Raw genomic sequence first — 26,310 nt, forward strand, 5'->3', positions numbered from 1 at the left:
CAAAGGATATAGAAGTTGCAAAAAAAATATTGAGGCAAATTAGTTGATGCAAGACAAATTGGACATCACGGTGAACTAGTGGTTTGTGAGTCTGTCTCACAGTTCTGAGTTTCAAGGTTAAAATCTCGACTCTGGCCTTCCTGTTTGAAGTTCTCCCTGGACTGGCGTGGATTTTCACAGGGTACTCCAACTTCCACCCACATTCCAAAAACATGCACGGTTGATTAAACTGTCCATAAATGTAAATATGAGTGTGAATGCTGGTTTGTATGTGCTCCTCAATTGGCTGGTGACCAGTCCAGGGTCTACCCCTCCTTCCGCCCTACATCAGTTGAGTTAGGCGCCGGCTCACCTGTGAACCTAAGGTATATATAAAAAAAATAAATTTAAAATGGATGCATGGATGAATATAAAGAGGCAGAAGGTCTAATCGTCATCATGTGTGAAGAGATGTCTTATTCCTCAAGAACGGTTGGTTAAGACAACAAATTATACGCAAGAAGCAACATGAAGTGGACTTGCATTCAAAGCATTAGACTCCGGGGTGGTCCCACTATTTTTGTCCTGTGCTATTGAGTTTTTCAGAGCTATCTGGAGCTTATGCAGTAATTGACTGTCCGTAGCCAGTAAAGTAAATATGAAGAGAAGGGACTGCCAACTGTTAGCGCCGATATTGTTTCATTGTTTTTGTTTTACAGTAACAGTACAAATAATTCATTTATGTGACAATGTTAAAAATTGAGGGGTGAGACTTTGCGTCATCAAAAGAGACTTGTTTAATAATACCGTATTCATATGCAGTACATGCATGCAGTGATATATTTGCATTTGTGTTACTGCATCACATCATTGTCCCAAATGTCATCTACCACAATAAATCCTGTCAACCTCACTTTATAGAAAAAGTCAAGGTAATGGACAGAAACCAATAAGATGGCATCACTGTGAAATTCTAAAAAAACAAAGGTTCCACACTAGCGCCTTTATGTACTCATGCTCTGCTGCCACTCTTTATCTACAAAACAAAACACAAACTTTGAAAACTTGATACATTTTTGTGCACTATAACTTTTAAATTTCTGAATAATTCTGTCACCCTGATCGCCAGACATCAAAAGTCGAGGCCACTCGAGGCTCTGTCAGCTCTGTACCGTATTCTACAAGATTTCAAGACATCTTTTGGATTGTTCAGTTTCTCCTATATAGGAGCCAGACTCTGGAATTCGCGTTCTAGCAAGTTGAGGCTGGAGACTGATGATAACTTATTTGCCAGAGACCTAACAAAATGACTCAAGTCTGGACAGAGCTGCTTGCATAATGATATAGATGTCTTGTACAGAAACTACCTGCCATGACACAGATGTTCCTTCTATTTCAGCTACCTTCTAATAAGTTTCTAATAAGTGTTGAGAATTAGCACTCTTGCTAAAACACTTAAAGCAATGCATCTGGTTTGTCCAATGTTTTTGTGGTGACCATATCAAACAAACGAATTCTAAAATTTTAAAGACTCATCTGCAACACAGCTTATTATGCCCTCCTAATTAGTGAGTTTTATCATTAAAATTGTAATATTACAGTGGTTAACATATTTTTACCCGTGTATGCCTGTTTAAGAATAATTGAACATTACCATCAATATAGGTTTTATGAAGAGATTATTTTCATATACATTATTATTTCCCTCCGATTAGCTGGCGACCAGTCTAGGGTGTGCTGGATTTCTATTTTCACCGGGAGAAATGGTTTCAAAATCCAAACAAATATGATCTCAACCAGCATCCTTTTGTGTTCAACCATTCTATTGGAAAGCTTATTGGAGCCATATTTGCATGTGTTTTGCCAGAAATCCCTGTATTTACATTTGTGAGCAAAGAAGATAATTGTGCAATGTCATTAAGTGGCAAGAAAACAAACAGCTCGTGTTCCTTCTTGATTAAATGCCAGCACTGTGTCGCGTCGCTACATTCTGACTCAGTACCGACACAATTTGTTGTGCATGCATTTATTATTGTCCCCCTTCTCACCTCCTTTACCCTCTCCTGTCCCCAGGGGCTATTATGACTCAGAGGGCAGTGCAGTATAAATGAATACACTGAAGGAATTGGATGCTTTTGTCTCCAGTTGTTCCGCATTCCCATTTGCAATGCGTTATGACAGAAGGAGAAAAATGGAAGAGGTTAGAGGTCCCCTATTCCTCCTCATGCACTGAAATTGAAGGGGAACTAATGTGTTGGGTGCCAAAGTGGAATATAAGCCTGTTTACCCCCATGCAAAGGCTTGTGACTCTATTGCCTTTGAAGTAGTGTTAAACTTTAAAAAATACTGTGGCTGATAGTGATGGCGGAAGACAAGTGTTTTGGAAGGAAAGAGCAAGTATTAAGTTCTGACTTTTATCAAAATGTGTGGAGGCTGCACACACATTATATTGCCTTGCCCAACACTAATTAGATCCAATTCAAGAGATGTACGCAAAATTATTCCAAAATCAAAATCTCTCGTGAACAAAAACAAAAAATTTTTTTCAGAACCAGTAATTAGTTTGGGCTAAGAAAACATTGAGCACTCCACCCTAAATTACAAATCTATTACATACCTAAAGTAGAAATTGATTTTTTATTTTTTTTTGTCCCCAATTAAAAAAAGAGTACCCATTTGTCTTTATAAAAGGGCTCTTACATCCTTCCATCAACATACACAAAAATAAAGACCCACAGCACTTTTAATATTCAGTCTGGTTCAAATTACGTCGTTTTGATGGGTGGTTCTCTCTCATGTAAACACCTGGTGTGACTTTGTTCTCATGATAACCAGTAGCTGAGCTTGAACATATGACAAAGTGTGTCTACTCAGTGTTGCCAGCAAATATTTAGTGAGTTTTAGTGACTTTTTAAGTTTTTTTTTAATTTATTTTTTTATTTTATTTTATTTTTTTAAGTGATGCACCACATATAAAAAGCCTTTTTGTCGTGTTTTTGATGATGATAGATGTTAACCCCTATGCATCCAGACTGCAAATTAATCATTTGTGCACAAAGCCACTACAAGATCATTAAATCATCATCACTCAAGAGACCCAACTACAGTATCTGCATACAAGCAATCAAAAAGTCCATCCGTCGATCCATCCATTTTCTTTACCACTTATCCTCACTAGGGTCGTGGGCTGCTGGCGCGGATTCCAGCTATCTTCGGGCGAGAGGCAGAGTACACCCTAAACTGGTCGCCAGCCAATCGCAGGGCACATAGAAATAAACTATCATTCACGCTCACATTCATACCTATGGGCAATTTAGAGTTTCCAATTAACCTACCATGCATGTTTTTGGGATGTGGGAGGAAACCGGAGTGCCCGGAGAAAACCCACCCAGGTACGGGGAGAACATGCAAACCCCCCACAGCTGGGTCTGGGATTTGAACCCCGGTCCCCAGAACTGTGAGGCAGATGTGCTAACCAGTCGCTCACCGTGCCGGCCCAATCAAAAAGTAAATTTTCATAAAATATCCAATTTAATATTTGAACTAGCTGAAGCTCAATATACAGGTGGTGCGGCTATTAAGCGCCAATTAAAAAAAAATTGCAGAAGAAAATGGTTTAATGTGAATGTGGGATATTTGATTTCTCCAGGCTGTCATAGCACACTCCATTTTACCTCAACTGCTTTTAATTCATCAACAATGAATTCCATAAAGACAATCAGTCTTTCTAGCGCTGGAAATTGTAATGGAGTAGTACTTACAAATGTGGAAGTTACAAATAGTGACATATATTATTTAAACATGAAATCCGTTCACCTGTAATTGTGGCGCACAGTTTGAAGAAAATGTTTGTTGTGCCAGCAGCAGTCTGATAGTGGAGCTTTATCTCAGCTTGCCTGGGGGAAAAAATCTTAATCTAAGCAAACTCAAAAGCAACCTAGGGCTGCAAGAGACTAGCACTCACCCCGACCCCCACCCCCGATAAGGACAAACACAAACCTTTAGAGTAAAAACATCTCCAGAAAAAAGTATTTTAGAAAATATCTTTTATGCCGTCCCTTTTGTTTATTCTCCGTCCCTGCATAGATTGTGGTTTTGTGTGGCCATTTGCGAGCAGCCGCGCAAGAGTCACAGTTGTCTCTGCAAGTAGAAAGACACACACACACAACCGCTACCTGAGGAGACGGTGAAGGTCCTAGGGTGGCCCGAGGCGACTTAATAACTCACCTGAGGTGTCAACCTGACAACAAAATACTAAACTCACTGATGGGAATACACACAAACAGTTGCAAGCTGTCACAGTGTCTGACCGTCAATGTCTCTTTCCTTCTAGTTGTGTCACTTGCAACAGGACATGGTTGCGCCAAAGAAAAAAGCTATAGGTTCTGTCACAGCAGCTGGTGCAGCCGTCAAAACAGTTCAATAGTCTTTGATTGTTCCTGTCTACATGACACCCAATTTATGGAGCTTTTGGGGTCAGGTGATCCTCCAGTGCAATCTGTCAAAATGTAATTTCCTCAGGAAATGAATGGAGTGGTGGATCATGGGAAATTAAGTACAGTGGACCCGTGGAGAGATAGGGACCGGGTCCGACCGCGAATAGCAAAAATCCGCAAATAATTAATAATAAGCCATTTTCCAGTAATTACGTTGAAAAATAAATATACATATATTTTTGAACACGCCCAAATTCTTGAATAAACCGGAATATACCACAGGGGTTGGTTGGTCGCCACCTTCCAAAAGAAAAAAAAAAGAAAAAACACATTTGTTGTGACGTAAAAGCAGTCAGTGAATGATAATGTAGAATTAGCTAGCTGTTAACTGGCTTAATTTTAGCTACTCTGTTGTTCAGTGACGCCGTCAGTTGAGGCTATACAGCTCGTCTAAAAATGTGCTTGTGTATAAATACTAAATTTTGTTACTGTTTGTTCAGTAACGTGGTCAAAAGTGCACAAACGGCTGTGTCTATATTCTCTCTATCTTAACCACCTGAGGAGGGATTACAATTTGTAGCGGTGGTATGCTATATTAAATTAGCTAACAATGTTTACTTTACTGTACACGTGCAGTTGCATATTTGAAGCCAGTTGTAGTGTACTTTGCAATAGGAACACTGCACTTAAGCTCCTTTTACGCGTGAAAGGATCCAAAACTTTGGAATTCTGTCTTTAAAGCCCTGCAGTAACAGCCCGTGTGGAAATATAATCACTGCCAAAGCCCACGCTATAGCGAATAATTCGCAATATAAGTATAATAAAAAAATCTGCGATGCGGTGAACCCGCAGGAGGTGAATCGCAATATAGCGAGGGAGGACTGGACATTGTTTTGACAATCAATCCTTTGTCATTAATTCAGTCGTCTACAGGTTTAAACTAATTTAGCCACAGGGAAAAGCCGCATAAGCGCCAAGAATTAAAAATCAGACTGGAGTCTCATTAGCATATTTTAGCAGGGTATTTTTAGCTGTTTGTGTTTGTAAATGTCACTATGGCTGTCAGCTGTCGCACAAGATCTCAGCAGGCTAGTTATATCAGAATGTTTAATTTGGCACAGATCATGTTTGTTTATGTCCCTTTCAACTGTGATCAATTACTGGGATTGATGTAAATATCTATGCACAGGCAAATATTTTTGCTACAAAACCTGTTAGGCATTTGGGTGCAGTCCTTGTGAACTTCAATATCAGCTTGCCAATTATAAATGGCATATTACTAAAATTAAGAATTTTAAATAGATTGTGTGGAATTCATTTGGCATGGAGAGTGGCCTAGTGGTTATCATGTCTGCCTTACAAATCGCCCTTGGGCCAGAATTTGGAAACCGCTGGTTTGGAGGCTATAAAGGATATTGGGAGGTGAAAATATATTACTCTTCATATCAGGACAGATTTCCATAAGAATGAATACTCTAATAAGATCCTGATGTGTGCCTATTGCAAGGCCAATCCCTCAATTGAAAATCTCTATCCATCCATTTTCTAGCACTTACCCCATTCAGGTTCACATTGATGCTAGAGCTGAGTCCTCTGGCTGGAAGAAATCATAAATGAACAGTTATATAACAATACTGCTAATAGTGCTAACCCCCTTTGATATTATTGGACATAAGCTACTGTGCTGTTCTGCTGTCACCTCTTTGTATTTGTCGGTTTTATGTTGATGAAGGTTTTACAATAATACTTAACTATACAGTGTTTATCATTTCATATGTACTGTACTTGTGGTTAAAAAGTAAAGCGTAGAGAGTCTCTGTTGCCAAAATGCAAAGTGTAGTCAATGAATGGGGCAAGCATTGCATACAGCAATAATATCCACACGCTCTCCTTTTGTTTTCACACATTTCCTCTCTTTGCGTTTTTAATGTTTGGCGAAAATAGGCTGAAAACGTGGACCGCAAAACAGTGCTGAAGGAAATGAGCAATCAAATAAAAATGTTAAGCCAATGAAGCGTGTAAATGTGAGTAAAAATCACTGGCTAATAAACGAAAAACAATGCCGACTAAAAGGTTGGTGCAACAAAAGCTACGCATTAAGGCTACACAAAGTAGCAAACACAGTGATGGAAAACCACAGCATAATACTAGCATACAAATAAAATGAGAACAAAATGAAATCTATTCTATATAAGGATAAAAATGCTAACAAGCAAAAGAAACACGGCACTGTGTTTACATTCAACAACAAAACGGTTGAACCAACGGTAAGTACACTAGCAAAATATGTGCTATTGACTAGGAACTACCTGAGAATAAATGACGAGTTATTGATGCTAAGCTAGTTACAAATAAATAAATAAATAAAATAAAAAATAAATATAACTTGATCTGGAACCGTCAGGGATGGCAGTATGAGTCGCTGCCTGTAATTTGTTCGCCATTGTCCAATTAATGCGCTTTCGGCCATGTCACTGGGTTGCAGTGGGCTTTTCTGTTTGTATTCATCTGACCTTACCCCTTTCGCTTTTTAACAGCAAAAATATAAGCTACACATGCTGCGAATTCACAAAAGCAACTGCGAGTCACCATGGGCTTCTGGATGGGGGGTTGGGCGGGAGGGGGGGGGGGGGGGGGTGTAGTTGAGCTGTGATCAAAAAGTACAAAAGACTCTCATCCTCTGCTACTTTCAGAGTGAGAGAGAAAGTATATGCCTCCATTCATTTCGCACACAAAAACTGAAGAAGACAAAAGTTGAGCAAACTTTGTTGAATGCCTCAGGCAAAATAAATTACATAAACTCCAGCCGCTGAACTTTTCACATGAGCATAGATGTGAAATTACATTGCTGCTTCTAGTTTGTAGACGAACCATATCAAATGCCAATTTTGTTTGTGGAGTCTGAGATGTTCAAGGATAGCAGACAATGTAGCCTTCAGGAGCATATTGGAGCACAGGAGAGACGATCACACTTAAATTAGGCAAGGTGAAGTTTCAGAGACTTGCTAAAGGGCCAAAGACAACCCATTTCTTGATTTTATTTTATTATTATTATTTTTTTTAAGGGACGTTACTGTGCAAAGTTGAATAAATGATTGAACTCAGTGGGCCTCAAACACAGCAGAATGGTGGTGTAGTGGTTATAATGGCCGCAACGTTTGTATAAATGCTTGCGTGGGGTTTCTCCAGATATGGTGAACGCCCGTTTATTGCGAGGGATACGCTCCAAACCCACTTGCAATAGGTGAAAATCCGTGATAACGAAACCATATAAACATACTTTAAACACATTATGTCATCAAAAAACATTATAACCTTATTTGAACTTTTTTTTTCCAAGCATAAAATGTATAAAATACAGTAACACTAACGGGATGGAAAAAAAAGTTAAAATACACGAAGAAACTTTAGTGATGCTGCTGAAATGTTCAGTATTTCATACATTGACTTTTTACTGACTACTGTTTTCAATATTTTTATTAACATAAAAGGCAGAAAAAAACAGCAAAAAAATAAATAATTTTGCGACACTGCAAAAAATTAAACACTGGCTAAATGAAAGTTATTGTAGCTTTAATTAAAAAAAAAATAGTAACTTAGGATATCCTGAAAGTTTTTATTTCATGTAAACCATTTTTGAGTGTCAGAACAAAAATGACCAGTGTTAGCCACACGGCAGAGAGTTTCAGTGCTCATACACCTGCACACACGTATACAAGCTTAATACAAGCTTTTAACGTTGTTATTTAACATTTTATGGCGTCTTTCTGGTTTATGCAATGCATGTTCCCCCTGCAATCACGAAGAGAGCATGCAAACTACACACACACAGATGTTTCAATATAGTTTTGAACCTGGATCCTCTGACTGATGCTGATGGGCAAGCCCCTATATACGGCACCATACTGCCCCACCACAAAGTCTCTATTACTTTTTCAAAAAATTACTGTGGTGTTTCCCACTTTATGAACAGGTGCAAACAATTTTGCTTGTTTTTATTCATTTATGAAAACATTTGCAAGAATTACAACATCTGTACATATTGGACAGTGTGGCACGTTCTCTATGAACAGAGACTTTCGAGTTAATGCTTTTAAGGCTATTATAAAAAAAACAAAATTAAATTGAAAGGCTCAAGTATCCACAATTCAGAAAGTGCCTTTACAGTAGATTTTCAATTTTCACTCTCTTGTCGTGACTAAATTGTGTACTTTTTGAGCCAATTGCAGTTACTGTGAAGTAATTACACAAGTATTTTCTTCTTTACTGCCTTGCCGCAGTCCTTTTAGATTATTGCAGGTTTAATGAATGCTCAGTGAAGGCGAGCTGACTGGAGCCCAGCCTTCCTTTACACTCTAATTGTTCCAGTGAGACTGAAACTCAGTGATACTCTTGTTGAAGGGCGTGTTGTTCAGTGTTGGTGGGTTGACACCGCTCTCCCTACCCGCACATCAACCAATTCCTCGGCTCATTCTTACTAAGCTGTTCCGTTTCCGTTTGCACCACTCTCGTCCTCAATTATTTCACATATGCAACAGCAACTAATGTATGTTGATTTTACAATCTAGTATGTAGTGTGCTGGGATGGACTCCAGAACCCCATAACCCTGAGCAGTATTTATTGAAAAAGCATACAGATGGATGGACAAACGTTTCAAGAAGTGGATGTTAAATCGGTTATGCTAATTACCTCTGCCGAGTATGGATTTAAAGTTTCCACAAATGAGCAGAGGTGGGTACACTACCCAAATATTGTTCTCAAGTAAGAGTACTGTTACTTCAAAATAATATGACTCAAGTAAAAGTAAAAAGTCTTTACCAAAAATTTGTGATTCATTAGTAATTAGTGATTAAGAAAGTATTCAGTGAAAAAAGTACTCAAGTACTGAGTAAATGGTGAGTAACATCTACTTTTTTAAAATCAGAGCATGAACGTCAAATAAAATACAAATAACTGAATGCGTATGTGTGTTTTTGTGTGCGCGAGTAGCATGTACCCCAAAAGATGTATGTTTTACAGTTATGACCATAAAATAAGGCTAATGTGGGCTAATATGCACAGCCAAAACAACAACAAAATCATCTGCAACTGACTGCAATGTGTTTTCGCAACTTAGAGGTGGGCTGGAATCTCCATTTTTGGCCAGACAGTGCCAGACAAATAATAACATGCATGAAAGCTGTTGTTTTTCATCGTCTGAAATGTCAACACAGTCGTGTGCGCCATTTGCCTTCTATGGGAATCTTCCCAACGTGGCCGCAACGTAGTCACGTCGATTAACCAGGCTGGCGTATCTAGTGTTTATATCTAGGCCCGCGAAGGCCAATGGAAGACGACGTTTGCGGTCTTGTTGACTGCCTTTTGTTGTTTGATTGGTGAACTAGAGTCAAACGTCAAAAGCGCTTGCGTTGGATTGGAGCGAACAATGCATGATGCGGAAGTCGTAGTCTAAAAAGAAAAAAATGATAAGCAATAATGGATTAATAAATAAAAGTAGCAAGTAGATGATTGTAATGGAGTAAAAGGACCGTTTCTTCTTAACATAAATACTTGAGTAAAAGTAAAAAGTATGCTGTATTAAAACTACTCTGAAAAGTACAATTTAAATAATAAATGTAACGCATTCCTACCCACCTCTGGTTATAAATTGCCTAGTGTCTGCACCATTAGACCTTTGAAAGTATGGGCGACATGCACAGGCGAACGCAACAGTGACTAAATTGCTCCATATGTAGCAGAACATGCCAACGGCCGATTCCATAATTGAGCACGTACTGTACATTTATCCATAATGCTGCACAGTGTAGTCACCTCATGAATGTATGAGTGCATTGCATGCACACGTCAGTGAAATGCACACAAAGCCATACACGCTGAACATTTTCAGGAGGGGTTGTTCTTTTTTTTTTTTTTTTTTTTCTTTTAATTTTATTTTTTATTTTATTTTTTTTAACAATTTTACCCTTGACGAAGCAAGCGACAGCAAGACTTTACTAATGGAAAGCGCTGCTTCTAAATGAGGTCGGAGGAATTCTTATACATGCTGCTGGTTGTGAATGCTAACAAAGTCACATTTCAGCTCTCCATAGAATGAAACATTACAATAGCAGCTAGCAGGGCCAGTTAGTCTGGCTTGCAAATTCCATCAGTCAAACATTTGATATGTAACCATTCTTTTTATTCAATGAATAAAGAGCTTTTGATGTATTGTGCGCAAATATAAGCCGAGCTGAAATTCATTGCTTATTGCTTATTAACATTGGTGACTGGTTTCAGACAATCTTGGAGGTGTAGATGCTGGATGTGGAGATCACCTCATGTTGCAGCAGGATAATGCATGACCCAATGTTGCAAGGATCTGCACACAATTGCTGGAAACTGAAAACATCCCAGTTTTTGCCTGGCCAGCATACTCACCGGACATGTCATCCACTGAGATGCTCTGGATGATCATATACGACAGCGTTTCAGTTCCTGCCAATATCCAGCAACTTCGCACAGCCATTGGAGACGTAGAACAACATTCCAAAGGGCACGATCAACAATGGGATCAACTCAGTGTGAAGGAGATATGTTGCACTGTGAGAGGCAGATAGTGGTCACATCAGATACTGACTGTCTTGCTGACCAAAACTTGAGCATCCCTCCCCCACTTCTGATCAAAGTCTCCAAAATATTATTATCCTGTGGTGTCAGGTGTGTTAAGTTTTTTTTCTCCTCTCCTTTCCTTCTTCTCTCTCCCTTCATGGGTCTGCTCAGAAAACGGCTGACGACTATCATAAATATTCAAGCTCTTTAATATCTACGAATGCAAATTCTTGTGTGTGGTCAACACAGTTCGGCCGAGGCATGCAGCCTGTCCTGGCTGACTTTGGACAAAAAGCAGAATGCATCTGGACTGCCAAAAGTAGGCTCTGAACATATGCTTCCTGAATGGGAGTCAGACAAGTGCATCACTACACCATCTATGACAGACAACCGTTCACAGCCCGCATCCAAAAGAATAAATACGAAATTACAAAACATTCAAGGCTTGAGACCCAAAGCCACTTGACTTTCTATGTAATTCCGATCAACCATCTCCAAGCAGAAAGCATTGCTCAACATCGCCGTGTTGCTCCCTGGCTGCACATTTTCTCATAATTGGTCTCATAAATCCCCACTTGTCACCCAAGGGTCTGCGATGCTGCTGGTATTATGGCCCACTCCCCCCCCCCCCCTCTGTCAGTCCCACGTCTGTCTCTAAGCCACCGCAGCTCTCTGCTGGCTCTTATCCCTGACATTTCCCGCTAGTCGTGAGAGTTATGTCTTTGTCAAGCTTGTCAACATCAAAATGGTCCACTGCGATGACTTGACATTGACCTGATGCTCACACTGACTGGGCAGTCTGCTAAGCACACACTACCCGCTTCATTTCATTTAGCTTATATTTGATTAGCTTTTTTTTTGGGTGTGTGTTTGCCAAAGCGTTTAATAAAACAATTCCAGACAGAAGTAATACGGCTTGATAGGAAAATGTATCAACTGACTGGCTGTCTTGTCTCATTATGCGATTTTCTTCACTGCTTACCTTTTAAAAGCAACAATTTTGAGGTAATCACAAAAGTGGTATTCAAAAACAAGCTAGCATCTTCATTACTGAGCACTTTATAATGTGGCCCAATTGTCTGTTTTCTGCAAATTTTGCTTCAAAATGGATCCACTCAGCAAAATAAGTCTAATGGAGGGTCAGGAACAGAGTTGGAAGATCGAAGTAAACTGTCAAAACAATATTATGCATCACATTAATAGAACACTGGTGTGTCTACTTCAGTTTTGCATCATTTGGAAGAAATGTATCCTTTTTCTTTTGCCTAACTTAAACCTAAAAAAAAAAAATTATCTATCATCAATGCTAGCTTGTGAAGTTGCACTCGTGTTAATGAGCAATTGTCTTTTCACCTATTTGAACTAGTAATGCATGAAGAGTTGTGTGCTTTTAGACCCAGCATAGAAACACTGAGGCTAGCACCACTTCTTCAGTTTGACGATGCAGAAGTATCATCATATATAAATATATCTGAGAAATAAAATAACTTGAAATGTCAAACTTTATATATTTATGTATTGTATAGCCATCAGTTTCAATCCATTTTCTATGGTGCTTGTCCTGATTAGGGTTGCAGGTGAGCTGGAGCCTATCTCAGCTGACTTTGGGCGAGAGGCGCGATACACCCTGACCTGGTCGCCAACCAATCGCAGGGCACATTGAGACAAACAACCATTCACATTCACACCTGTGGATGGTTTATTTTTACTGGTAACTCAAAACACTCATATCTGAAATTATATTTCCCCAATGAAATGAATGGAAATACCATTAATCTGTTTCAGTCTATCAAAAAAACAACTGTTTTTGTTGTGTTTTTAATGACGAAAATAGTCTATATATTGTATTTTATAAAAACATGTAGTAATGACTTAATCAAACACACAATCAAGAATGTTTTATATTATTGTGGCAAGGACAGTTTTTGCCACATTTTTTGTTTCAATTCAGTGGACATTGTACTGCTCCTTCTGGTGTGTGCGCCTTTTTATTAAACTTTTCTTTTAATTTTATAGTCTATATAAAATATGTATTTTATAAATGGAGGGAAAAAAAATCACAGAAAACAATTTTATTTTATTTAATTAATTTCATGTTACATATGTTACATATAAAAAATGTAGTCCATATTGCACATCTCTCTATTTTCTGTTTAGTTTGACAGTGAATTTCAACTGGGACTGACATTAAATAGCTTGAAGCTTCTATTTTTGCTGCTTGCTGTGAAGTAAGTTTTGTTGCGTTCGCTGCCACCATACACCACCCGTATCTAAAGATTTTGCTTGCAAGTCAAAGCAAAGAGTCGGCTCATATGCCAAAAAACTCGTAAGTCGTGCCACGCCAATCTTAAGGAAACACTGTATAATGTATTGTCACTGTCCAATGAAAGACATGTACAGTGTCTCCAATTTGTGCAAACATTTTCCTTTTACCCTAAAAGAAAAATTCTTTTTGTCACTTTCTGGGATGAAAAGACAATTCACACCATTTGGTGTTACACTATACAGTAATGTACCGCTATTTTCATAACAGGATTCAATTGTTTGAATGGGTTTGATTAGATTTTTTTTTCAAGTACCGTCACAACCCATGAATGACAATTTTCTATCAAATACTGTGCAATGTTTTTTTCAATACCTTCCAACATTCTCAAGACATTAGGCTAATAGATAGCAATAGTAAGCCAGCACAAATCTGCAGCGTTTCTACAGCAGGGCAAGTTGAAGAATCGGGACAAGAGAAGGGAAAAGGTAAAAAAATCTTTTGACAGCCAGCTCATTATATATGTTGTTATCCACCACTAGCCAGCTCCTTCCCTCTCGCCTTCTTTCTGTCCCTCCCTATCTGTCAGTGCAAGGATAAGATCCCCCTCTCTCCTGAAGGCTTAGTAGAGATTATTCCGGTGTCCCAGGGGAGGGTGGAAAGGATGCTGAGATGCCACATTACAGAAGTAGCAAATGTTGAAGTGAGTTTAATGGGCCTGAGGTTGCATACGTAAAGGGGAAAAGGCAATAGAAGGTACAAAGAGCCTTCGTTTATTCCCGTTTCCCCGTTCATCCATCTGTGTATTTGTGCACAGTGTTTTACGCCTCCCTTTGCTCTATTGATTTAGTCTTCTTATATCTCACTCTTAATGATGTAATCACTGTGGATCCACTCCCTTACCTCAGACTCCTTTCTCCATACAACGGATGGGCATTTGATGACATTTTCCGGTTGACAATTCTAACTCGGTCGTCAAGTAACCGGAATCAAGCTCATGAATAAAGACATCCCAAGAGCTGACTGACAGGACAAGCATGACTGCATGTTTTAAGCTTTAAAGCAAAAGGGAGAAAGTTACATATCTTTCATTTTCCTCTTCCATTAAGCCCGAGCCTCTTACGCATGCCCGCTGAGACACTCCACATCTTTAATTGGCTTGTTCCATCATTTTCTAAATATTATTATGTTGTGTTCTTTCCCCTTCAACCCATTAAAGTTGTGTGTTGAAACAAGCCCCTGAGACGGGACCCTTGAATAGCAATGTACCTTATCAAAAACAGTGCGAGGAAGGGAATACTAAAGAGCACCTGGGAGCCGAAGCAAGACGGCTGTAAAGGCACAATCAGGATGTTTATGCCATTTCATCCATTTTATGTTTTAATGATGTACTACGTAGTTTTCAGCAATTTATTTTTTTTCTTGTTCCCCCCCCCCCCCCGTTTTGTTTCTTGAGTCCTTACAGACATCATTGGAAAAGCTAATAAATGAGAATGAATCATCTTTGTGTCCTGGGTTGGAAAATGCCCACAGACTGCTGCATTTTCTTCCAAATGCTCTGCAAAGCACCACATGCAGCATTAAGTACTAAAATGCTCATGGAAGTCATCCCTGCAGATTTCTTTATTCACCGCTGATAAGCAAACGGAAACAGGGGCATAGTGATTAATACTCATTTTTCAACAACAATATCAAAACTCATTGCAATCATTGGTTTTTATAAATGAATTATTCCATTTTGCATTTTAGATTTAATAATATATACAGTGGTGCATTGAGATACGAGCTTCCAAAGTAGCTGTATCGCATATCATCTTTCCCCAATGAAATGAAGAGAAATGCAATTAATCCCTTCCCCCATCAAACCCCCCCCACCCAAAAAAAAAAAAAAAAAAACATTTTAAAATGTTTTTTTCAGAAGAAAATCCCACTTAACCATATTGTACTGGATAAAAACACACAGTAATAACATTTGCTCTCTGCATAACCTGAAAACACAGAAAATGTGAGAACAAAACATAACTGTACACAAGTATTGGCTTTCATTGTTATTCTTCTGTGGCGTGTATTGGCGGTTAATGGTGCATTACCGCCACAAAATGATATTGTCCTTCCACTGAAAGGACATGTGAATTGATAATGGCCAGATGTTGTGAAGTTTGCTACCGTGGTGGGATCTGAACTGCACTTTTATGTCGAATTTGTGATCGTATCTCAAGACAAAAACATCAGCCAAGCGATGGCTTGTATCTTGAAAAACTCCTATGTCAAGGAAACACTGTGTAGAAACATTTTCAAGCTGCTGTTTGTCATTTAGTTTTGTCCATTTGTACCTTAGCTAGTTTGCAATGGGGAATGTGCACTTGTTTGTATAATGTTTTAATTGCACTTTGTTCTGACTGTAAATGATTGAAAATCCTGGCAATGTTTTTACCCTATTTAATTTTGCATCCTCAAGATTAATATTGGTTGCCCTTGGCGACTACCCCCTAACCTCCACCAACCCCCATCTAGCGTCACTGCAAGCACCCGCCAGTTTGTTGCAGGAAGTGACTAACCCCGCAGCGGGGCTTGTGGAAGATGAATAGTATAAAATGGATGATGGATTCAGGAAATAGGTGGAAGCTGAATTTAAGGTTGGACTGCTGTAGGGTGGAGACGCACTAAGAGTGATCACAGTGTCTGCGAGCAGGGATGAAGCTGGGAAGCGCCACTTTAATTCCTTCATTGCTTGGCATTTTGCCATGAAAGTGGTCTCAAACTCTGTCGTGCTGAAGAACTTCACATGCACATTTGAATCCTTTCCGTATGTGTCCTCTCTGTGTTTTGATTCAAAGCAGCCGTTAAAAGGCATTTAGACACTCTGACAATCGGCTGAGCTCACACTCTTGTTTCATGGTCGATCCCTGCCTACAAATTACCTGCTCTGCTGAATGAAGATTGACGTGTTGCTAAGATACCCCGACAGAGTTGTTAAGGCAGGGAAGGAGGGAACGACAGAACACGCAGCAGATAGGATAGCTGCCACAAACCAGACGCAAGGTGAAAGATTGTATCTGAGTAGAAATGTCACGCTCTCAATAATGTCTCAATCAATAACAATAAATCACAGGGCGTTAATACAGCCCGTTCTTGATAAGCAGGGGGAAAAGGACGAGACGTGACGTGTGTGTTCATCTTTTAATAATTATTGTCAGCACATGTGTCAACAAGCCTTATTCAGTCTCGGTTAACCTTTGAGGGGACAAAAGCCAACCGTCAATTACTCACAGGCCGTGGAACGTCCAAAACAAGCACCTCGCGTGCAGTGTTGTACCTGAACAAGTTCAATTTCGTTCATTGAACTAAAAAAAAATAAAATAATAAAAAATAGGGCACCCATGGCCCAATGGTTAAGATCATCGCCTGCCACCGTGGGGGACCTAGGTTCAAGACCCCGACTGGACCATCTGCCAACATCCCCCGGACTAATGGCTGTGGTGTCCTTGAGCAAGACACTGATACCCCGAAATGCTTCCCGGGCGCTTCAGCTGCCCCCTGCTCCAGTGTGTTCCACTAACATGTGTATGTGTTCACTGTGATGGGTTAAATGCAGAGAACAAATTTCGTGTGCATGCATGCATGTTCATGACAATAAAAGATGATTCTTCTTCTTCTTCTTCATATTTTGTGCAAACGTGACCTGAACTTAGTTCATTTATTTCTGATAAATGTAATTGAGAACATGCTCATTCTGGTGTCAAAGAACGGTTTTCGAACGAAAGCTCATTTTCATTCAAGAGTGGCAGGTTTTGGTACGGACTTCCAGGAAAGACCCGGCTGAAGACTATTTGGCAACCGATTCAGTGTGCGGCCACAGCCGTCATTCATGGCAGGCAAGTCGCAGCTGCGTGAGAATGCGAGGTGCATTCAGGGACACCACGTAAATGGGATTGAATGTGTCCTTCGGTGGTTCTTGTGCAAAACAGTACATATTTGTAAAAATTGATAAGGCCTGTTATGTTAAAGTTATGCCTGTCCCTTCACCATCGTTCCTGTCATATTGTGCTGCGTGTTTTTGTTTGTACACGAAGGACAAAAGTCCTGCTTTTGTTTAAATTCCTCATTTAAAAAAAGAACATTCAAGCAAAAGGTTTTTCCTGATGTTTTTGAGATTGTAGGATAAAAGCTGCAGCTGGCTACTAGTGTGGACTGAATGGGTGGCAACAATGAGAAAAGGAAATTCCAGTATTTTAGGAGTAATAGCCCATCAGCAACATTGAGAAAAAAACAAGACAAATATGAACTACTTCATTTTTGGAAGAGTGAACTTAGTTCAAAATTTTGAAGCATTAACTACAAACTGAACTATTTCATTTTTAGAACAGTGAACTAAACTTTGAACTAGTTCGAGTAGAAAATGAACTTTCCCAACACTGCTCGTGTAAGACTTCAGCTCAGTGATGGGAACGGCAGTTCATTTGACTGTTCTGAATCACTACAATCGGTTCATTAAAACGATTCTTTCAAACGATTACTTCACAAAATTTGTCTTTCAGTTCGTGACTCAGCCCTGAGGTTCACATTGACACTGTAACATGTTCACTCACTGAGGGACGGTGCGTTCATGACCTAGTACACAGTTGTTCGTAAGCAACACAACGTTACTTTGAGTGTTATACATGTACTAAAATTACTGCCGGCTTCTTTCTTTTACTGTGTTCAATAATGAGGAGTTTACCAACCATCCATCCATCCATTTATTCCCGCTTATCCGAGGTTGGGTCACGGGGGGAGCAGCTTAAGCAGGGAAGCCCAGACTTCCCTCTCCCCACCCACTTTGTCCAGCTCTTCTGGGGCGATCCCGAGGTGTTCCTAGGTCAGCTGGGAGAGAATGTCTCTCCAGCGTTTCCTGCGTCGTCCCCGGGGCCTCCTCCTGGTGGGACGTGCCCGGAAAACCTCACCAGGGAGGCGTCCGCGGGGCATCATACATAACCAGATGCCCGAGCCAGCTCATCTCATCATTAATGCGGAGGAGCAGCGGCTCTACGCTGAGCCCCTCCCGGATGACCGAGTGAAAAAATAAACAAAATAACTATCTAATGTCCAGTTGAATATTGACAATTGCAGCAGAGGCACAGAGGGGATAACGAGGCATGTGTGTATTTGTTTTCATGTAGCTTGACTCCACATTTGCCATTTGGCTGTTTGAGAATTATGAATGTTAAAATGTTATTTTTTTAAATCTCTTCTAGACAGTTTCTAAAGATTTCGTTTCATTTTTTTTAACTATCGGAAAATGTTTTTTGTTAAAAATATCTGTTGACTTCCAACTAGGATTTCTGCTACATGTTACAAGACCTTTTTCTTTATTTTTTTTATTTTTTTTTTAAAAATCTTGTAACTTTAACAATATTATATCAATCAAATTCTATTTCCTTTTGATTTCATTAAAATGTTATTATTACCATTTTATTTATGTCCTACAGGAATCCCACAATTCTACTGACTCTAGGAAGGAGCGCATGGTCCATTTTAAACACCCCAGTTGCCAAATATGGTTCCATGCCCGATACATGCCTAAAAATAAGGTGATATGAGGAGGGAAAAAAAGTATGACAGAGAAATGTGAGAATGCATAATCAAAACTTGGATGCATAATTTCACACACCCTCATCTTTTTGATTACTTCATTGGACTTTGTAGGAAGTGCGTGCGTGTCTGCATTAAATACTCTTGCCAGTCCTGAGGCATTTAATTGTGGCGGCTTGTAGCGTGGCCTTCCCCCACCATTGCATGGAGGAGCGAGGGCACGTGTTGCATCTCTCCCACCACCTTGTCTGGTGGATGACTTGAGTTGAGAGATGCTACCTGTTAACTATCCCTCCATCCATTCATTTTCTGAGCCGCTTATCCTCACAGGGGTCGGGAGAGCGCTGGAGCCAATCCCAGCTATCATTGGGCAGGAGGCGGGATACACCCTGAACTGGTTGCTAGCCAATCGCAACAAACAAACATACGCACTCACATTCACACCTAAGGGCAATTTAACATATTCAATTAACCTACCATGCATGTTTTTGGAATGTGGGAGGAAACCGGAGTGCCCGGAGAAAACCCAAGCAGGCACGGGGAGAACATGCAAACTCCTCACAGGTGGGGTCGGGGATTGAACCCCGGACCTCAGAACTGTGAGCCAGACGCTCTAACCAGCCGCCCACCGTGCCGCCTGCCCTTTTAACTAGCTTGAAATAACTCCATGTGAGTGGAGAAGAGAGTCATAATTTGCCATTAAATCAAAAATAATATGTGGTAAAGTGCAATATCGTCAGACAAGGCCTCAAATATTGACACAGGTTTTAGCTCATCAGTTTGTCAAAGCAGACAAACTAATCCTCAGTTGTGTGATTTACCACCACCTATTGATAATCAGCCATGATGTGAAGATATTAGGACTGTGACAAAACCACTTATGTCAAAACCTGCATCTAACCTCAATCATACATGTCACATTAAGGGCTATGTACGTCAAACAAAAAGCCTTACTGTGAAACCATAGCTGTTGTTTTATAGTGGAAAGATAGCTATTGCTTATTACAGTATTTAATTTGTGTATGTATGTGTTTCCATATATATATATATATATATATATATATATACATACACAGACCCTTTCCAAAAAAATTTAATATCATTTTGTTTCCATAATTCCATTCAAAAAGTTAAACTTTCATAGATTACAGATTCAGGGCCCCCAATTTAAACAGTTTAAAGTATTTATTTGTTTATTTTTACATAATTTGGGTTTGCAGCTCATTAAACCCATAAAATCAGGAATTCCAAAATTAGAATACTGTGAAGCTATCAGCCCAAATGTCGCAGGCCATAAATGTTTTAAACTGAGTGTCAGGCACTAATCATCTACTAAACTAAAAAAAACACCTGCATAGGTTTCCCCAGGTGTCATTAAATTGCTTCAGTTTGGTTCAATTGTCTCAGTTGGGTTCAATATGGGGAAGACTGCAGACTTGACAACTGGCCAGAAGGCCATCATTGATACCCTCCATAGGATGGGTAAGCCACAAAAGTTCATAGCTAAGGAGGCTGGCTGTTCACAGAGTGCTGTGTCCAAACATATCAATGGAAAGTCTAGTGGAAGAACAAAATGTGGCAGGAGAAGATGCACCAGCAAAAGAGATGACCACGGGCTTCAGTGGAATATCAAAGAGAGAAGATTCAAGAATCTAGCAGAAATCCAGAAAGAGTGGAATGAGGCGGGAGTCAAAGCTTCAACAACTACCACATTCAGACTCATCCGGGAGATGGGCTACAACTGTCGGGTTCCTAGGATCTTCTGAGCCTGAGCCAATGTAGGAAGCGTCTCAACTGGGCCAAAGCGAAGAAGGACTGGACTGTTGTCCAGTGGTGCAAGGTCCTCTTTTCTGATAAAAGTAAAGTGTGTCTTTCATTCGGGAATCAAGGTCCTAGGTTTAAGGTTAAGGTCCAGTGTGAAATATCCACAGTCAGTAATGATTTGGGGTGCAATGCCCAGTGCAGGTGTTGGTAAACTCTGCTTTCTTAAATCCAAGGTCACAACAACAAGTCTACCAGAATGTTTTAGAGGACTTCATGATTCATTCTGCTGAGGATCTGTATGGAGATGCAGATTTACAAGTACATCTTCTGCTGGGCCTTTTTGAGGATGGAGTTAATGTTGATCGCCCACTTCAGGTCCTGAGAAACTGTAATACCCAGGAACTCGACGGTTGACACAAGGCAGCTGGACAGCGAGAGGGGCAGCGGTAGCGAGGGATGCCTCCTGAAGTCCACGATCATCTCTACAGTCTTGAGCGTGTTCAGCTCCAGGTTGTGTCGGCCGCACCACATCTCCAGCCGCTCCACTTCCTGTCGATATGCATACTCGTCACCGTCTTTGATGAGGCCAATGACAGTGGTGTCATCTGCAAACTTCATGAGTTTGACAGCCGGGTCTGTCGAGGTTCAGTCGTTTGTGTAGAGAGAGAAGAGCAGCGGAGAGAGGACGCAACCTTGGGGCGCCCCGGTGCTGATGCTGCGTGTGGATGAGGTGGCCTCCCCCAGCCTCACCTGCTGTGTCCTGCCTGTCAGAAAGCTATAAATCCACTGGCAGATGGCAGGCAAAACTGTTTTTCCAACTTATATATATGCAAAGAGAAACTATACATGACCCTGTCCCAGTTTTTTTGGAACATGTTGCAGCCATAAAATTCTAAGTTAATGATTATTTGCTAAAAACAATAAAGTTCATCATTTTGAACATTAAATATCTTGTCTTTGTAGTGTATTCGATTAAATATAGGTTGAAAATGATTTGGAAATCATTGTATTGTACAATGTCCCAACTTCATTGGAATTGGGGTTGTACATAAATATGTACTTTCAGGACCATAGGGCACACCGTATTAAAAGGCGCAGGCATGGTAAAACATACGCTAGCTTAAAACATACGGTAGCATGCATGCACGCTAAAACGATGTTTTTAAAAACGCAGCGGGAGCAAAACTGAGTTCGGTTGTACTTTATTGAAGTATTTAACAATGTACTCACGTTATTTTTTTATCAATCCTCATCCACAAATCCATCAAAGTCCTCATGTTCTGTATCCGAAATGAACAGCTGGGCAAGTTCTCAATCAAACACGCCAGGTTCGAGTCAGTCTCGTTGCTGTGCGGCTCCTCAGAAATGATGAAATGATTTTACGAAAGCTCGAACAACAGTGCAAGCAGACACGTTAGCACAAGCATCCACAATCCATTCACAAATTGTGGCGTAACTCGCCCGGCGCTGCCGCCAATGCCTAGTATGAACAAAATTAGGGGCAGCTGGCTTGATTGCTACTTTACGAGTGGAGGCTGGCTTGACCGGCGCTATATATCTACTGGGGGCGTGCCTTTAGCGTCCTCCTTCACGCGCACCTTCCCCCTTTACGTCCGCATGGTGTCCTCAGCCACGTCCACTTTTTCTCTGTATAAGCAGCGTGTTGGCAGGAAATGCTCCCAGTCAGTCAAGCGGAGCGCTCATCACACAGGAACGGTGGACGACTAGTTAGAGCGTCTGCCTCACAGTTCTGAGGTCCGGGGATCCCCGACCCCACCTGTGTGGAGTTTGCATGTTCTCCCTGTGCCTGCGTGGGTTTTCTCCGGTCACTCCGGTTTCCTCCCACATCCCAAAAACATGCATGGTAGGTTAATTGACAACTCTAAATTGCCCATAGGTGTACATGTAAGTGCGAATGGTTGTTTGTTTGTATGTGTCCTGCGATTGATTGACAACCAGTTCAGGGTGTACCCCGCCTCCTGCACGATGATAGCTGGGATAGGCCCCAGCACTCCCCGACCCTTGTGAGGATAAGGGGCTCAGAAAATGGATGGATGGAACTCAGTGCACACATAAGGCGCGCCACATTATAAGGCGCCCTGTCCATTTTGGAGAACATTTCCGACTTTTAAGTGTGCCTTATGGTCGTGAAAATACGATATATTTGGCTCTTAAATTGCTTCAAAGAACATATACTAAGCTTAATCAATGGAAACAATAAATTCTCATGAGGTAGGTTCTCAGTCTTTGTTTGTTGTTTGTGAAATTTTGTGCTTGTGCACCATGTTCACTCACATGTTCTCTGCATCTCCGGGGACTGAGCTCCCACCTGTCCATAAAACCAAGTGACGCCTGTGGTCTGCAACTGCTAACATTAAGGCCTTTTGCCCACAGTGGTCTTTTACAAACCCACACTATACCCCAACTGACAATGTGTCGCTTTCGAAAATATTTTTTTCTAAATTTAGTACTATACTGTATCGAAATTGTCAGAATGAAATGTGAGTTCGTCAATTACCACAGATATTCATCTGCAACATTCTCACATCACACCCACCCAGCATCACAGCCACTTTATACAAGAGCTACTTAAGCTGCCAAATGTCAAACAATTTCCTATAATAAATGATGCAAATTTATGCACCTAGGTGCTCAAAAACCTAATCTAGCTGATAAGAGGGTACCAACTGTTTGTGGTGTTTATTGATGAATATGCAAACTCGCATGTACTGTAAGTATGGAGCACAAACTAGATTGATTTTCATTATATGCAAGGAGATGAATTCATAACGATGATGATATATGTGGCAAACTCAAAGTCAAACACACTACTCCAAGTGGCTCTAATTTCAAAACTATTTTCACATAGGAAATAATGTCAACTAAATCAATTTTATTCCAAGCTGCTAACCATCATAAAATCAGTATTAAATGTACACGCAATGTTTTGATTTATATTTGTATATTGCAATTGGCTGGAAACCAGACCAGGATATATGGTGCCTCCTGCCAAAGTCAGCTCTTGAAAATGGAGGGATGGATGAATATTGCTCATCATAAAGTTTCACTCATCTAGTATTGCATAGTAAACCCTGCTATTCACTAATACACTCATTTTTTTCAGCATAACCTATCTTCAGCTATTTACATAACGTGCTTTTTCTGTTGCCCTAAGATGCCACAGGACGGTGCCAAGGCCCTGCGTAGTAGGAAAGTAGAAATTGGTGTCAAGGAAGTATGAAAGTTGCCGCATGGGTATGATGTTGCTCTGCTGTGTGGCTATTGAGAACCTTAAGCTAACAAGCAACAGAGGTCTCGTTATAACTTGCCTTCATTCATTCATCTTCCGTTCTGCTTATCCTCACTAGGGTCACGGCCGTGCTGGAGCCTATACCAGCTATCTTCAGGCGAGAGGCTGGATACACCCTGAACTGGTCACCAGCCAATCGCAGGGCACATAGAAACAAACAGCCATTCGCACTCACATTCACACCTACGGGCAATTTAGAGTCTTCAATTAACCTACCCTGCATGTTTTGCAGGGTAGGTTAATTGAGAAAACTCACGCAGGCACGTGGAGAACATGCAAACTCCACACAGGCGGAGATGGGATTTGAACCCTGGTCCTTAGAACTGTGAGACAGACGTGCTAACCAGTCATCCACCGTGCCACCCTCGTTATAACTCGACACTTAATATTTTTAAAAGTTGCAAAGGCTTGCACTTCCGGTTGATGTTTTCAAAATCTAAATCTGCAAGCCATTTATTTGAAAGGGGAATGTTGTAAGATGAGTTTGAAATGATATTTAAGTGTTTTAAGATCATACTTTGTGGTATATTTATGGTTTAAACGACAACCCCAATTCCAATGAAGTTGGGACGTTGTGTTAAACATAAATAAAAACAGAATACAATGATTTGCAACTCATGTTCAACCTATATTTAATTGAATACACTACAAAGACAAGATATTTAATGTTCAAACTGACAAACTTTATTGTTTTTAGCAAATAATCATTAACTTAGAATTTTATGGCTCCAACACGTTCCAAAACAACTGGCACAGGTGGCAAAAAAGACTGAGAAAGTTGAGGAATGCTCATGAAACACCTGTTTGGAACATCCCACAGGTGAACAGGCTAATTGGGAACAAGTGGGTGCCATGATTGGGTATAAAAGGAGCTTCCCTGAATTGCTCAGTCATTCACAAGCAAAGATGGGGCGAGGTTCACCTCTTTGTGAACAAGTGCGTGAGAAAATAGTCGAACAGTTTAAGGACAATGTTCCTCAATGTACAATTGCTAGGAATTTAGGCATTTCATCATCTACGGTCCATAATATCATCAAAAGGTTCAGAGAAATCACTGCATGTAAGCGGCAAGGCCGAAAACCAACGTTGAATCCCTCAGGCGGCACTGCATCAAAAACCGACATCAATGTGATATCACCACATGGGCTCAGGAACACTTCAGAAAACCAATGTCAGTAAATACAGTTCGGCACTACATCCGTAAGTGCAACTTGAAACTCTACTATGCAAAGCAAAAGCCATTTATCAACAACACCCAGAAACGCCACCGGCTTCTCTGGGCCCGAGCTCATCTAAGATGGACTGATGCAAAGTGGAAAAGTGTTCTGTGATCCGACGAGTCCACATTTCAAATTGTTTTTGAAAATTGTGGACGTTGACTTGGATACAGGCGATGGTGTCAACAAAATCAACTCCACATCAATTAGCAGTTTAGCAAATAGCGAACAATTCTTAAAAAAAAAGGCTTCTTCACTCAAGTACGTGTTTCTGAATGTCTGTATTATACTGCTCTCTGTTGGCCAACAGAAGGAGCACAAGAGCTGGAACGGATTAATGGCATTTCCATTAATTTCAATGGGGGATGATGATTTGATATAAGTGTTTTTGGATACTATTGTGTTCAAGGAACAAATTAAACTCATAACTCAAGGCACCACTGTTTTAATATATAAACAGTTTGGGGAGGTGGCAATTGCACAGTTTCTTTGCTATTAGCGGCAGGGCTCGGTCCCTACCCCCGTAAATAGCAGGTGTTTACTGTAATGAGACAGTAAAATCAAGTAAACTAAAAAAAAGGAACACTATTCACCCTTTGAAGATGCCCGACAGCCATGTAATGGAGGCTACAGGAAAGAGTTAGCAGAGAGCTACTACTCATCTGGTGGCATTTTATAGGTTGGAATTACTTATTGTTGTGTCATGTATAGTAAGTGCTTTTGTCTTGGAAAATGAGTGTTGTGTATGTAATTTATATTTAATCCATTGTATTGCTCATACTGTATGCAGCAGCTGGACTCTTTCTGTTACGATCGCGTGTCCAGAATTTCGAACACAAAAGCATAAGTCAACTCAACAACTTAAAAATAAATAATGATTTTATTTAACCAAGGGAGCGCAACAACGTGAACAAAATTCAAATAAACAAATGAAAATCAATGTCAACAAAAGGTTAACACAGAAATCAATAACAGACAACAAAAACAATTTAACCAAGGTGAATGGGCGAAGCACGATGGGAGCTATTTGCCTAAATACTTGAAAAAAATACTAAAGTGAAATATAAAAGAAGCGTACCAATAAACGGTAACAAAATAAATCAGCCGTATAGAAATACATAAAAATATCCATCCATCCATCCATTTTCTGAGCCGCTTCTCCTCACTAGGGTCGCGGGCGT

The sequence above is a fragment of the Phyllopteryx taeniolatus genome, chromosome 17 (assembly GCF_024500385.1).
Source record: "Phyllopteryx taeniolatus isolate TA_2022b chromosome 17, UOR_Ptae_1.2, whole genome shotgun sequence".
NCBI lineage: Eukaryota > Metazoa > Chordata > Actinopteri > Syngnathiformes > Syngnathidae > Phyllopteryx > Phyllopteryx taeniolatus.